The sequence below is a fragment of the Schistocerca nitens genome, chromosome 6, assembly GCF_023898315.1.
Source record: "Schistocerca nitens isolate TAMUIC-IGC-003100 chromosome 6, iqSchNite1.1, whole genome shotgun sequence".
Classification (NCBI taxonomy): domain Eukaryota; kingdom Metazoa; phylum Arthropoda; class Insecta; order Orthoptera; family Acrididae; genus Schistocerca; species Schistocerca nitens.
This window is the reverse complement of record NC_064619.1, coordinates 614,878,176-614,890,237: the sequence shown is the minus strand read 5'-3', so window position 1 is coordinate 614,890,237 and position 12,062 is coordinate 614,878,176. Positions and strand designations below refer to the sequence as shown.

The 12,062-nt window shown below is 54.0% G+C and overlaps 11 non-coding genes and 1 pseudogene across 11 annotated transcripts; all 12 read right to left on the bottom strand.

The window, feature by feature from the left end:
* Positions 1-681: 681 nt before the first annotated feature.
* Positions 682-800, bottom strand: LOC126264062 (5S ribosomal RNA). Its single transcript, XR_007546922.1, has one exon. It is a non-coding gene; the product is annotated as a 5S ribosomal RNA (ribosomal RNA).
* An 806-nt stretch (positions 801-1,606) lies between these two features.
* Positions 1,607-1,725, bottom strand: LOC126263797 (5S ribosomal RNA). Its single transcript, XR_007546897.1, has one exon. It is a non-coding gene; the product is annotated as a 5S ribosomal RNA (ribosomal RNA).
* Positions 1,726-2,568: 843 nt separating this feature from the next.
* LOC126263786 (5S ribosomal RNA) lies at positions 2,569-2,687 on the bottom strand. The gene has a single exon (XR_007546896.1). It is a non-coding gene; the product is annotated as a 5S ribosomal RNA (ribosomal RNA).
* Positions 2,688-3,527: 840 nt separating this feature from the next.
* Positions 3,528-3,646, bottom strand: LOC126263774 (5S ribosomal RNA). Its single transcript, XR_007546895.1, has one exon. It is a non-coding gene; the product is annotated as a 5S ribosomal RNA (ribosomal RNA).
* An 838-nt stretch (positions 3,647-4,484) lies between these two features.
* LOC126264051 (5S ribosomal RNA) lies at positions 4,485-4,603 on the bottom strand. The gene has a single exon (XR_007546921.1). It is a non-coding gene; the product is annotated as a 5S ribosomal RNA (ribosomal RNA).
* An 806-nt stretch (positions 4,604-5,409) lies between these two features.
* Positions 5,410-5,528, bottom strand: LOC126191877 (5S ribosomal RNA). Its single transcript, XR_007538474.1, has one exon. It is a non-coding gene; the product is annotated as a 5S ribosomal RNA (ribosomal RNA).
* Positions 5,529-6,366: 838 nt separating this feature from the next.
* On the bottom strand, positions 6,367-6,485 carry LOC126264040 (5S ribosomal RNA). Its single transcript, XR_007546920.1, has one exon. It is a non-coding gene; the product is annotated as a 5S ribosomal RNA (ribosomal RNA).
* Positions 6,486-7,291: 806 nt separating this feature from the next.
* Positions 7,292-7,410, bottom strand: LOC126191762 (5S ribosomal RNA). Its single transcript, XR_007538473.1, has one exon. It is a non-coding gene; the product is annotated as a 5S ribosomal RNA (ribosomal RNA).
* Positions 7,411-8,248: 838 nt separating this feature from the next.
* On the bottom strand, positions 8,249-8,367 carry LOC126263999 (5S ribosomal RNA). Its single transcript, XR_007546916.1, has one exon. It is a non-coding gene; the product is annotated as a 5S ribosomal RNA (ribosomal RNA).
* An 842-nt stretch (positions 8,368-9,209) lies between these two features.
* Positions 9,210-9,328, bottom strand: LOC126263883 (5S ribosomal RNA). The gene has a single exon (XR_007546905.1). It is a non-coding gene; the product is annotated as a 5S ribosomal RNA (ribosomal RNA).
* Positions 9,329-10,134: 806 nt separating this feature from the next.
* Positions 10,135-10,253, bottom strand: LOC126263752 (5S ribosomal RNA). The gene has a single exon (XR_007546894.1). It is a non-coding gene; the product is annotated as a 5S ribosomal RNA (ribosomal RNA).
* Positions 10,254-11,099: 846 nt separating this feature from the next.
* Positions 11,100-11,221, bottom strand: LOC126263919 (5S ribosomal RNA; annotated as a pseudogene).
* Positions 11,222-12,062: the final 841 nt, after the last annotated feature.

Sequence of the window (12,062 nt, the reverse complement as noted above, 5' to 3'; positions counted from 1 at the left end):
GACGGCCGAATTAGCGGGCGCACCGCCGCGTGTGTGAGACGCACTGCTGCTCGTTGCACCTCCTGTCATTCGCTGGGCGCGTGCAGCCTTCGACACTAGCGGAGGACGCATCTTGTCCCTGGTGTCCAGCGGGGGGCCTGTGCGGGGTGTGGCAGTGTCGTGCTGGAGGGCGCCACTGGTAGCGATGTGGGCTTCCTCGCCTCGCCTCGCCTCGCCTCGCCTCGCCTCGCACCAGGTGTCTGCGTACTTTGCAGTGCATTCGCACCATTCGTATCCCGTCCCGACTTGTCCCGACTTTGCTCGACTGCCGCTCGCTGCCGCTCGGGTCGTGGTCCATATGACAGCGCAAGCACGACAAACGTCTGCGGGACGAGACGAGACGAGACGACTAAGGGACAAATTCGTGATTACAAATCAAATTTGGAACTCTACACTCCTACACAACAATAGGCGCTGACGTATTTCAGAAATCACCTGCCGATTCGTACTGTTTTGTCGTTTTGAAAGTCTTCTTGGCAAACTTGGTTAGCACATTCTCCCCCAAACTGAGTTAATTACTGCATTTTCGTACCATTACAGTAGTTTAAAAGGCTTAAGGAAGCATCGTTGTCACAACAGAAGGGTAGTTTGAAAATTGGGCTGGCAGGGGTAGCGACATAAAAAAAAAAAAAAAAGGAAGGGAGCCAACAGCACCCGGGTTTCCCAGGCGGTCACCCATCCAAGTACTAACCGGGCCCAACGATACTTAACTTCGGTGATCGGACGAGAACCGGTGTATTTATCATGGTATGGCCGTTGGCACTCGTGTAATGTAGGAGCACGGCAGAATTCGCGTTCGGCTTTTCTCCCAACACACAAAATGTTAGTTTTCGGCCGCATTTGACGTAGGCACTTCCTTCCGCAACAGCCAGTTCCTCGAGGACGGCGCGGGGGGCGCGCCCGGCGTCCCAGCAGAGCGACGGCCGAATTAGCGGGCGCACCGCCGCGTGTGTGAGACGCACTGCTGCTCGTTGCACCTCCTGTCATTCGCTGGGCGCGTGCAGCCTTCGACACTAGCGGAGGACGCATCTTGTCCCTGGTGTCCAGCGGGGGGCCTGTGCGGGGTGTGGCAGTGTCGTGCTGGAGGGCGCCACTGGTAGCGATGTGGGCTTCCTCGCCTCGCACCAGGTGTCTGCGTACTTTGCAGTGCATTCGCACCATTCGTATCCCGTCCCGACTTGTCCCGACTGCCGCTCGCTGCCGCTCGGGTCGTGGTCCATATGACAGCGCAAGCACGACAAACGTCTGCGGGACGAGACGAGACGAGACGACTAAGGGACAAATTCGTGATTACAAATCAAATTTGGAACTCTACACTCCTACACAACAATAGGCGCTGACGTATTTCAGAAATCACCTGCCGATTCGTACTGTTTTGTCGTTTTGAAAGTCTTCTTGGCAAACTTGGTTAGCACATTCTCCCCCAAACTGAGTTAATTACTGCATTTTCGTACCATTACAGTAGTTTAAAAGGCTTAAGGAAGCATCGTTGTCACAACAGAAGGGTAGTTTGAAAATTGGGCTGGCAGGGGTAGCGACATAAAAAAAAAAAAAAAAAAAGGAAGGGAGCCAACAGCACCCGGGTTTCCCAGGCGGTCACCCATCCAAGTACTAACCGGGCCCAATGATACTTAACTTCGGTGATCGGACGAGAACCGGTGTATTTATCATGGTATGGCCGTTGGCACTCGTGTAATGTAGGAGCACGGCAGAATTCGCGTTCGGCTTTTCTCCCAACACACAAAATGTTAGTTTTCGGCCGCATTTGACGTAGGCACTTCCTTCCGCAACAGCCAGTTCCTCGAGGACGGCGCGGGGGGCGCGCCCGGCGTCCCAGCAGAGCGACGGCCGAATTAGCGGGCGCACCGCCGCGTGTGTGAGACGCACTGCTGCTCGTTGCACCTCCTGTCATTCGCTGGGCGCGTGCAGCCTTCGACACTAGCGGAGGACGCATCTTGTCCCTGGTGTCCAGCGGGGGGCCTGTGCGGGGTGTGGCAGTGTCGTGCTGGAGGGCGCCACTGGTAGCGATGTGGGCTTCCTCGCCTCGCCTCGCCTCGCCTCGCCTCGCCTCGCACCAGGTGTCTGCGTACTTTGCAGTGCATTCGCACCATTCGTATCCCGTCCCGACTTGTCCCGACTTTGCTCGACTGCCGCTCGCTGCCGCTCGGGTCGTGGTCCATATGACAGCGCAAGCACGACAAACGTCTGCGGGACGAGACGAGACGAGACGACTAAGGGACAAATTCGTGATTACAAATCAAATTTGGAACTCTACACTCCTACACAACAATAGGCGCTGACGTATTTCAGAAATCACCTGCCGATTCGTACTGTTTTGTCGTTTTGAAAGTCTTCTTGGCAAACTTGGTTAGCACATTCTCCCCCAAACTGAGTTAATTACTGCATTTTCGTACCATTACAGTAGTTTAAAAGGCTTAAGGAAGCATCGTTGTCACAACAGAAGGGTAGTTTGAAAATTGGGCTGGCAGGGGTAGCGACATAAAAAAAAAAAAAAAAAAAAAGGAAGGGAGCCAACAGCACCCGGGTTTCCCAGGCGGTCACCCATCCAAGTACTAACCGGGCCCAATGATACTTAACTTCGGTGATCGGACGAGAACCGGTGTATTTATCATGGTATGGCCGTTGGCACTCGTGTAATGTAGGAGCACGGCAGAATTCGCGTTCGGCTTTTCTCCCAACACACAAAATGTTAGTTTTCGGCCGCATTTGACGTAGGCACTTCCTTCCGCAACAGCCAGTTCCTCGAGGACGGCGCGGGGGGCGCGCCCGGCGTCCCAGCAGAGCGACGGCCGAATTAGCGGGCGCACCGCCGCGTGTGTGAGACGCACTGCTGCTCGTTGCACCTCCTGTCATTCGCTGGGCGCGTGCAGCCTTCGACACTAGCGGAGGACGCATCTTGTCCCTGGTGTCCAGCGGGGGGCCTGTGCGGGGTGTGGCAGTGTCGTGCTGGAGGGCGCCACTGGTAGCGATGTGGGCTTCCTCGCCTCGCCTCGCCTCGCCTCGCCTCGCCTCGCACCAGGTGTCTGCGTACTTTGCAGTGCATTCGCACCATTCGTATCCCGTCCCGACTTGTCCCGACTTTGCTCGACTGCCGCTCGCTGCCGCTCGGGTCGTGGTCCATATGACAGCGCAAGCACGACAAACGTCTGCGGGACGAGACGAGACGAGACGACTAAGGGACAAATTCGTGATTACAAATCAAATTTGGAACTCTACACTCCTACACAACAATAGGCGCTGACGTATTTCAGAAATCACCTGCCGATTCGTACTGTTTTGTCGTTTTGAAAGTCTTCTTGGCAAACTTGGTTAGCACATTCTCCCCCAAACTGAGTTAATTACTGCATTTTCGTACCATTACAGTAGTTTAAAAGGCTTAAGGAAGCATCGTTGTCACAACAGAAGGGTAGTTTGAAAATTGGGCTGGCAGGGGTAGCGACATAAAAAAAAAAAAAAAAAAGGAAGGGAGCCAACAGCACCCGGGTTTCCCAGGCGGTCACCCATCCAAGTACTAACCGGGCCCAATGATACTTAACTTCGGTGATCGGACGAGAACCGGTGTATTTATCATGGTATGGCCGTTGGCACTCGTGTAATGTAGGAGCACGGCAGAATTCGCGTTCGGCTTTTCTCCCAACACACAAAATGTTAGTTTTCGGCCGCATTTGACGTAGGCACTTCCTTCCGCAACAGCCAGTTCCTCGAGGACGGCGCGGGGGGCGCGCCCGGCGTCCCAGCAGAGCGACGGCCGAATTAGCGGGCGCACCGCCGCGTGTGTGAGACGCACTGCTGCTCGTTGCACCTCCTGTCATTCGCTGGGCGCGTGCAGCCTTCGACACTAGCGGAGGACGCATCTTGTCCCTGGTGTCCAGCGGGGGGCCTGTGCGGGGTGTGGCAGTGTCGTGCTGGAGGGCGCCACTGGTAGCGATGTGGGCTTCCTCGCCTCGCCTCGCCTCGCCTCGCCTCGCCTCGCACCAGGTGTCTGCGTACTTTGCAGTGCATTCGCACCATTCGTATCCCGTCCCGACTTGTCCCGACTTTGCTCGACTGCCGCTCGCTGCCGCTCGGGTCGTGGTCCATATGACAGCGCAAGCACGACAAACGTCTGCGGGACGAGACGAGACGAGACGACTAAGGGACAAATTCGTGATTACAAATCAAATTTGGAACTCTACACTCCTACACAACAATAGGCGCTGACGTATTTCAGAAATCACCTGCCGATTCGTACTGTTTTGTCGTTTTGAAAGTCTTCTTGGCAAACTTGGTTAGCACATTCTCCCCCAAACTGAGTTAATTACTGCATTTTCGTACCATTACAGTAGTTTAAAAGGCTTAAGGAAGCATCGTTGTCACAACAGAAGGGTAGTTTGAAAATTGGGCTGGCAGGGGTAGCGACATAAAAAAAAAAAAAAAAGGAAGGGAGCCAACAGCACCCGGGTTTCCCAGGCGGTCACCCATCCAAGTACTAACCGGGCCCAACGATACTTAACTTCGGTGATCGGACGAGAACCGGTGTATTTATCATGGTATGGCCGTTGGCACTCGTGTAATGTAGGAGCACGGCAGAATTCGCGTTCGGCTTTTCTCCCAACACACAAAATGTTAGTTTTCGGCCGCATTTGACGTAGGCACTTCCTTCCGCAACAGCCAGTTCCTCGAGGACGGCGCGGGGGGCGCGCCCGGCGTCCCAGCAGAGCGACGGCCGAATTAGCGGGCGCACCGCCGCGTGTGTGAGACGCACTGCTGCTCGTTGCACCTCCTGTCATTCGCTGGGCGCGTGCAGCCTTCGACACTAGCGGAGGACGCATCTTGTCCCTGGTGTCCAGCGGGGGGCCTGTGCGGGGTGTGGCAGTGTCGTGCTGGAGGGCGCCACTGGTAGCGATGTGGGCTTCCTCGCCTCGCACCAGGTGTCTGCGTACTTTGCAGTGCATTCGCACCATTCGTATCCCGTCCCGACTTGTCCCGACTGCCGCTCGCTGCCGCTCGGGTCGTGGTCCATATGACAGCGCAAGCACGACAAACGTCTGCGGGACGAGACGAGACGAGACGACTAAGGGACAAATTCGTGATTACAAATCAAATTTGGAACTCTACACTCCTACACAACAATAGGCGCTGACGTATTTCAGAAATCACCTGCCGATTCGTACTGTTTTGTCGTTTTGAAAGTCTTCTTGGCAAACTTGGTTAGCACATTCTCCCCCAAACTGAGTTAATTACTGCATTTTCGTACCATTACAGTAGTTTAAAAGGCTTAAGGAAGCATCGTTGTCACAACAGAAGGGTAGTTTGAAAATTGGGCTGGCAGGGGTAGCGACATAAAAAAAAAAAAAAAAAAAGGAAGGGAGCCAACAGCACCCGGGTTTCCCAGGCGGTCACCCATCCAAGTACTAACCGGGCCCAATGATACTTAACTTCGGTGATCGGACGAGAACCGGTGTATTTATCATGGTATGGCCGTTGGCACTCGTGTAATGTAGGAGCACGGCAGAATTCGCGTTCGGCTTTTCTCCCAACACACAAAATGTTAGTTTTCGGCCGCATTTGACGTAGGCACTTCCTTCCGCAACAGCCAGTTCCTCGAGGACGGCGCGGGGGGCGCGCCCGGCGTCCCAGCAGAGCGACGGCCGAATTAGCGGGCGCACCGCCGCGTGTGTGAGACGCACTGCTGCTCGTTGCACCTCCTGTCATTCGCTGGGCGCGTGCAGCCTTCGACACTAGCGGAGGACGCATCTTGTCCCTGGTGTCCAGCGGGGGGCCTGTGCGGGGTGTGGCAGTGTCGTGCTGGAGGGCGCCACTGGTAGCGATGTGGGCTTCCTCGCCTCGCCTCGCCTCGCCTCGCCTCGCCTCGCACCAGGTGTCTGCGTACTTTGCAGTGCATTCGCACCATTCGTATCCCGTCCCGACTTGTCCCGACTTTGCTCGACTGCCGCTCGCTGCCGCTCGGGTCGTGGTCCATATGACAGCGCAAGCACGACAAACGTCTGCGGGACGAGACGAGACGAGACGACTAAGGGACAAATTCGTGATTACAAATCAAATTTGGAACTCTACACTCCTACACAACAATAGGCGCTGACGTATTTCAGAAATCACCTGCCGATTCGTACTGTTTTGTCGTTTTGAAAGTCTTCTTGGCAAACTTGGTTAGCACATTCTCCCCCAAACTGAGTTAATTACTGCATTTTCGTACCATTACAGTAGTTTAAAAGGCTTAAGGAAGCATCGTTGTCACAACAGAAGGGTAGTTTGAAAATTGGGCTGGCAGGGGTAGCGACATAAAAAAAAAAAAAAAAGGAAGGGAGCCAACAGCACCCGGGTTTCCCAGGCGGTCACCCATCCAAGTACTAACCGGGCCCAACGATACTTAACTTCGGTGATCGGACGAGAACCGGTGTATTTATCATGGTATGGCCGTTGGCACTCGTGTAATGTAGGAGCACGGCAGAATTCGCGTTCGGCTTTTCTCCCAACACACAAAATGTTAGTTTTCGGCCGCATTTGACGTAGGCACTTCCTTCCGCAACAGCCAGTTCCTCGAGGACGGCGCGGGGGGCGCGCCCGGCGTCCCAGCAGAGCGACGGCCGAATTAGCGGGCGCACCGCCGCGTGTGTGAGACGCACTGCTGCTCGTTGCACCTCCTGTCATTCGCTGGGCGCGTGCAGCCTTCGACACTAGCGGAGGACGCATCTTGTCCCTGGTGTCCAGCGGGGGGCCTGTGCGGGGTGTGGCAGTGTCGTGCTGGAGGGCGCCACTGGTAGCGATGTGGGCTTCCTCGCCTCGCACCAGGTGTCTGCGTACTTTGCAGTGCATTCGCACCATTCGTATCCCGTCCCGACTTGTCCCGACTGCCGCTCGCTGCCGCTCGGGTCGTGGTCCATATGACAGCGCAAGCACGACAAACGTCTGCGGGACGAGACGAGACGAGACGACTAAGGGACAAATTCGTGATTACAAATCAAATTTGGAACTCTACACTCCTACACAACAATAGGCGCTGACGTATTTCAGAAATCACCTGCCGATTCGTACTGTTTTGTCGTTTTGAAAGTCTTCTTGGCAAACTTGGTTAGCACATTCTCCCCCAAACTGAGTTAATTACTGCATTTTCGTACCATTACAGTAGTTTAAAAGGCTTAAGGAAGCATCGTTGTCACAACAGAAGGGTAGTTTGAAAATTGGGCTGGCAGGGGTAGCGACATAAAAAAAAAAAAAAAAAAAGGAAGGGAGCCAACAGCACCCGGGTTTCCCAGGCGGTCACCCATCCAAGTACTAACCGGGCCCAATGATACTTAACTTCGGTGATCGGACGAGAACCGGTGTATTTATCATGGTATGGCCGTTGGCACTCGTGTAATGTAGGAGCACGGCAGAATTCGCGTTCGGCTTTTCTCCCAACACACAAAATGTTAGTTTTCGGCCGCATTTGACGTAGGCACTTCCTTCCGCAACAGCCAGTTCCTCGAGGACGGCGCGGGGGGCGCGCCCGGCGTCCCAGCAGAGCGACGGCCGAATTAGCGGGCGCACCGCCGCGTGTGTGAGACGCACTGCTGCTCGTTGCACCTCCTGTCATTCGCTGGGCGCGTGCAGCCTTCGACACTAGCGGAGGACGCATCTTGTCCCTGGTGTCCAGCGGGGGGCCTGTGCGGGGTGTGGCAGTGTCGTGCTGGAGGGCGCCACTGGTAGCGATGTGGGCTTCCTCGCCTCGCCTCGCCTCGCCTCGCCTCGCCTCGCACCAGGTGTCTGCGTACTTTGCAGTGCATTCGCACCATTCGTATCCCGTCCCGACTTGTCCCGACTTTGCTCGACTGCCGCTCGCTGCCGCTCGGGTCGTGGTCCATATGACAGCGCAAGCACGACAAACGTCTGCGGGACGAGACGAGACGAGACGACTAAGGGACAAATTCGTGATTACAAATCAAATTTGGAACTCTACACTCCTACACAACAATAGGCGCTGACGTATTTCAGAAATCACCTGCCGATTCGTACTGTTTTGTCGTTTTGAAAGTCTTCTTGGCAAACTTGGTTAGCACATTCTCCCCCAAACTGAGTTAATTACTGCATTTTCGTACCATTACAGTAGTTTAAAAGGCTTAAGGAAGCATCGTTGTCACAACAGAAGGGTAGTTTGAAAATTGGGCTGGCAGGGGTAGCGACATAAAAAAAAAAAAAAAAGGAAGGGAGCCAACAGCACCCGGGTTTCCCAGGCGGTCACCCATCCAAGTACTAACCGGGCCCAATGATACTTAACTTCGGTGATCGGACGAGAACCGGTGTATTTATCATGGTATGGCCGTTGGCACTCGTGTAATGTAGGAGCACGGCAGAATTCGCGTTCGGCTTTTCTCCCAACACACAAAATGTTAGTTTTCGGCCGCATTTGACGTAGGCACTTCCTTCCGCAACAGCCAGTTCCTCGAGGACGGCGCGGGGGGCGCGCCCGGCGTCCCAGCAGAGCGACGGCCGAATTAGCGGGCGCACCGCCGCGTGTGTGAGACGCACTGCTGCTCGTTGCACCTCCTGTCATTCGCTGGGCGCGTGCAGCCTTCGACACTAGCGGAGGACGCATCTTGTCCCTGGTGTCCAGCGGGGGGCCTGTGCGGGGTGTGGCAGTGTCGTGCTGGAGGGCGCCACTGGTAGCGATGTGGGCTTCCTCGCCTCGCCTCGCCTCGCCTCGCCTCGCCTCGCACCAGGTGTCTGCGTACTTTGCAGTGCATTCGCACCATTCGTATCCCGTCCCGACTTGTCCCGACTTTGCTCGACTGCCGCTCGCTGCCGCTCGGGTCGTGGTCCATATGACAGCGCAAGCACGACAAACGTCTGCGGGACGAGACGAGACGAGACGACTAAGGGACAAATTCGTGATTACAAATCAAATTTGGAACTCTACACTCCTACACAACAATAGGCGCTGACGTATTTCAGAAATCACCTGCCGATTCGTACTGTTTTGTCGTTTTGAAAGTCTTCTTGGCAAACTTGGTTAGCACATTCTCCCCCAAACTGAGTTAATTACTGCATTTTCGTACCATTACAGTAGTTTAAAAGGCTTAAGGAAGCATCGTTGTCACAACAGAAGGGTAGTTTGAAAATTGGGCTGGCAGGGGTAGCGACATAAAAAAAAAAAAAAAAAAAAGGAAGGGAGCCAACAGCACCCGGGTTTCCCAGGCGGTCACCCATCCAAGTACTAACCGGGCCCAATGATACTTAACTTCGGTGATCGGACGAGAACCGGTGTATTTATCATGGTATGGCCGTTGGCACTCGTGTAATGTAGGAGCACGGCAGAATTCGCGTTCGGCTTTTCTCCCAACACACAAAATGTTAGTTTTCGGCCGCATTTGACGTAGGCACTTCCTTCCGCAACAGCCAGTTCCTCGAGGACGGCGCGGGGGGCGCGCCCGGCGTCCCAGCAGAGCGACGGCCGAATTAGCGGGCGCACCGCCGCGTGTGTGAGACGCACTGCTGCTCGTTGCACCTCCTGTCATTCGCTGGGCGCGTGCAGCCTTCGACACTAGCGGAGGACGCATCTTGTCCCTGGTGTCCAGCGGGGGGCCTGTGCGGGGTGTGGCAGTGTCGTGCTGGAGGGCGCCACTGGTAGCGATGTGGGCTTCCTCGCCTCGCACCAGGTGTCTGCGTACTTTGCAGTGCATTCGCACCATTCGTATCCCGTCCCGACTTGTCCCGACTGCCGCTCGCTGCCGCTCGGGTCGTGGTCCATATGACAGCGCAAGCACGACAAACGTCTGCGGGACGAGACGAGACGAGACGACTAAGGGACAAATTCGTGATTACAAATCAAATTTGGAACTCTACACTCCTACACAACAATAGGCGCTGACGTATTTCAGAAATCACCTGCCGATTCGTACTGTTTTGTCGTTTTGAAAGTCTTCTTGGCAAACTTGGTTAGCACATTCTCCCCCAAACTGAGTTAATTACTGCATTTTCGTACCATTACAGTAGTTTAAAAGGCTTAAGGAAGCATCGTTGTCACAACAGAAGGGTAGTTTGAAAATTGGGCTGGCAGGGGTAGCGACATAAAAAAAAAAAAAAAAAAAGGAAGGGAGCCAACAGCACCCGGGTTTCCCAGGCGGTCACCCATCCAAGTACTAACCGGGCCCAATGATACTTAACTTCGGTGATCGGACGAGAACCGGTGTATTTATCATGGTATGGCCGTTGGCACTCGTGTAATGTAGGAGCACGGCAGAATTCGCGTTCGGCTTTTCTCCCAACACACAAAATGTTAGTTTTCGGCCGCATTTGACGTAGGCACTTCCTTCCGCAACAGCCAGTTCCTCGAGGACGGCGCGGGGGGCGCGCCCGGCGTCCCAGCAGAGCGACGGCCGAATTAGCGGGCGCACCGCCGCGTGTGTGAGACGCACTGCTGCTCGTTGCACCTCCTGTCATTCGCTGGGCGCGTGCAGCCTTCGACACTAGCGGAGGACGCATCTTGTCCCTGGTGTCCAGCGGGGGGCCTGTGCGGGGTGTGGCAGTGTCGTGCTGGAGGGCGCCACTGGTAGCGATGTGGGCTTCCTCGCCTCGCCTCGCCTCGCCTCGCCTCGCCTCGCACCAGGTGTGTCTGCGTACTTTGCAGTGCATTCGCACCATTCGTATCCCGTCCCGACTTGTCCCGACTTTGCTCGACTGCCGCTCGCTGCCGCTCGGGTCGTGGTCCATATGACAGCGCAAGCACGACAAACGTCTGCGGGACGAGACGAGACGAGACGACTAAGGGACAAATTCGTGATTACAAATCAAATTTGGAACTCTACACTCCTACACAACAATAGGCGCTGACGTATTTCAGAAATCACCTGCCGATTCGTACTGTTTTGTCGTTTTGAAAGTCTTCTTGGCAAACTTGGTTAGCACATTCTCCCCCAAACTGAGTTAATTACTGCATTTTCGTACCATTACAGTAGTTTAAAAGGCTTAAGGAAGCATCGTTGTCACAACAGAAGGGTAGTTTGAAAATTGGGCTGGCAGGGGTAGCGACATAAAAAAAAAAAAAAAAAAAAAAGGAAGGGAGCCAACAGCACCCGGGTTTCCCAGGTGGTCACCCATCCAAGTACTAACCGGGCCCAATGATGCTTAACTGCGGTGATCGGACGAGAACCGGTGTATTCATCATTTTTTTTTTTTTATTGATATTATAAAAGGTACTGGCGGCTCCCTCAAAGTGAAACGGTGGACACCAGCCAATAATCACCGCCAGCGGTGAGTAACAGAAGCGGCATTGAGGCAGTGTGGCGGCCTGGACATGGAACAAAAGGAAATATTCCTCCAATTCGTAAGAAAACGAGAGCTGAGTATCCCTCCCATTGATACGCAAAAAAAAAAGAGAGAGAAAGAAAGAAAGAAAGAAAAGACGGCTTCTTGCCGTAACAACCGACAATGACGTCGCCCGTAAATGCAACCAGGACGATGCATCCACCGGAAAAGGAAAAAATCATCGTTAATCAAACGGTCGGGCAAAGAGTGTGACAGGCAGGCGGCGGCAATGAGGGCAGGGGTCAACTTAGCTTGAGGCCTGGCCACAGTGGCGCCCCCACACCCGCCAGCACTCAGTGTCCATAAAACAAAATAATGAGTCGTGACACCGGTGTGAAGTCCCACACCGACGAAAATTCCAAAGAGTGTCGAGCACAGACAGCAGTAAAGGATCTCGTCACGTCACAAATGGGAAAAAACGGAGAAATTCCGACACACATGCCAAACAAAAAGTTTGTCAAGATCGTCCAGAAAAAGCCGAAAAGACTTCATAAAAAGAAACTTAAACGTCCAATCAATCATCATCACTTGACAGTGTGAGCGAATGATTAGAAAACTTAGACGCACTAGACGAACTACATGTCTTTTTTTTGTTTTTTTTGTTTTTTTTTCTTTTTTTGCAATGGTAATCTCAGAAAACAACGGAACAATTTATGCCCCAATTGACTTGAATCGAACGGAAAGAAAATAAAAAGCTTTGTACAGAACTAGAAAACAAG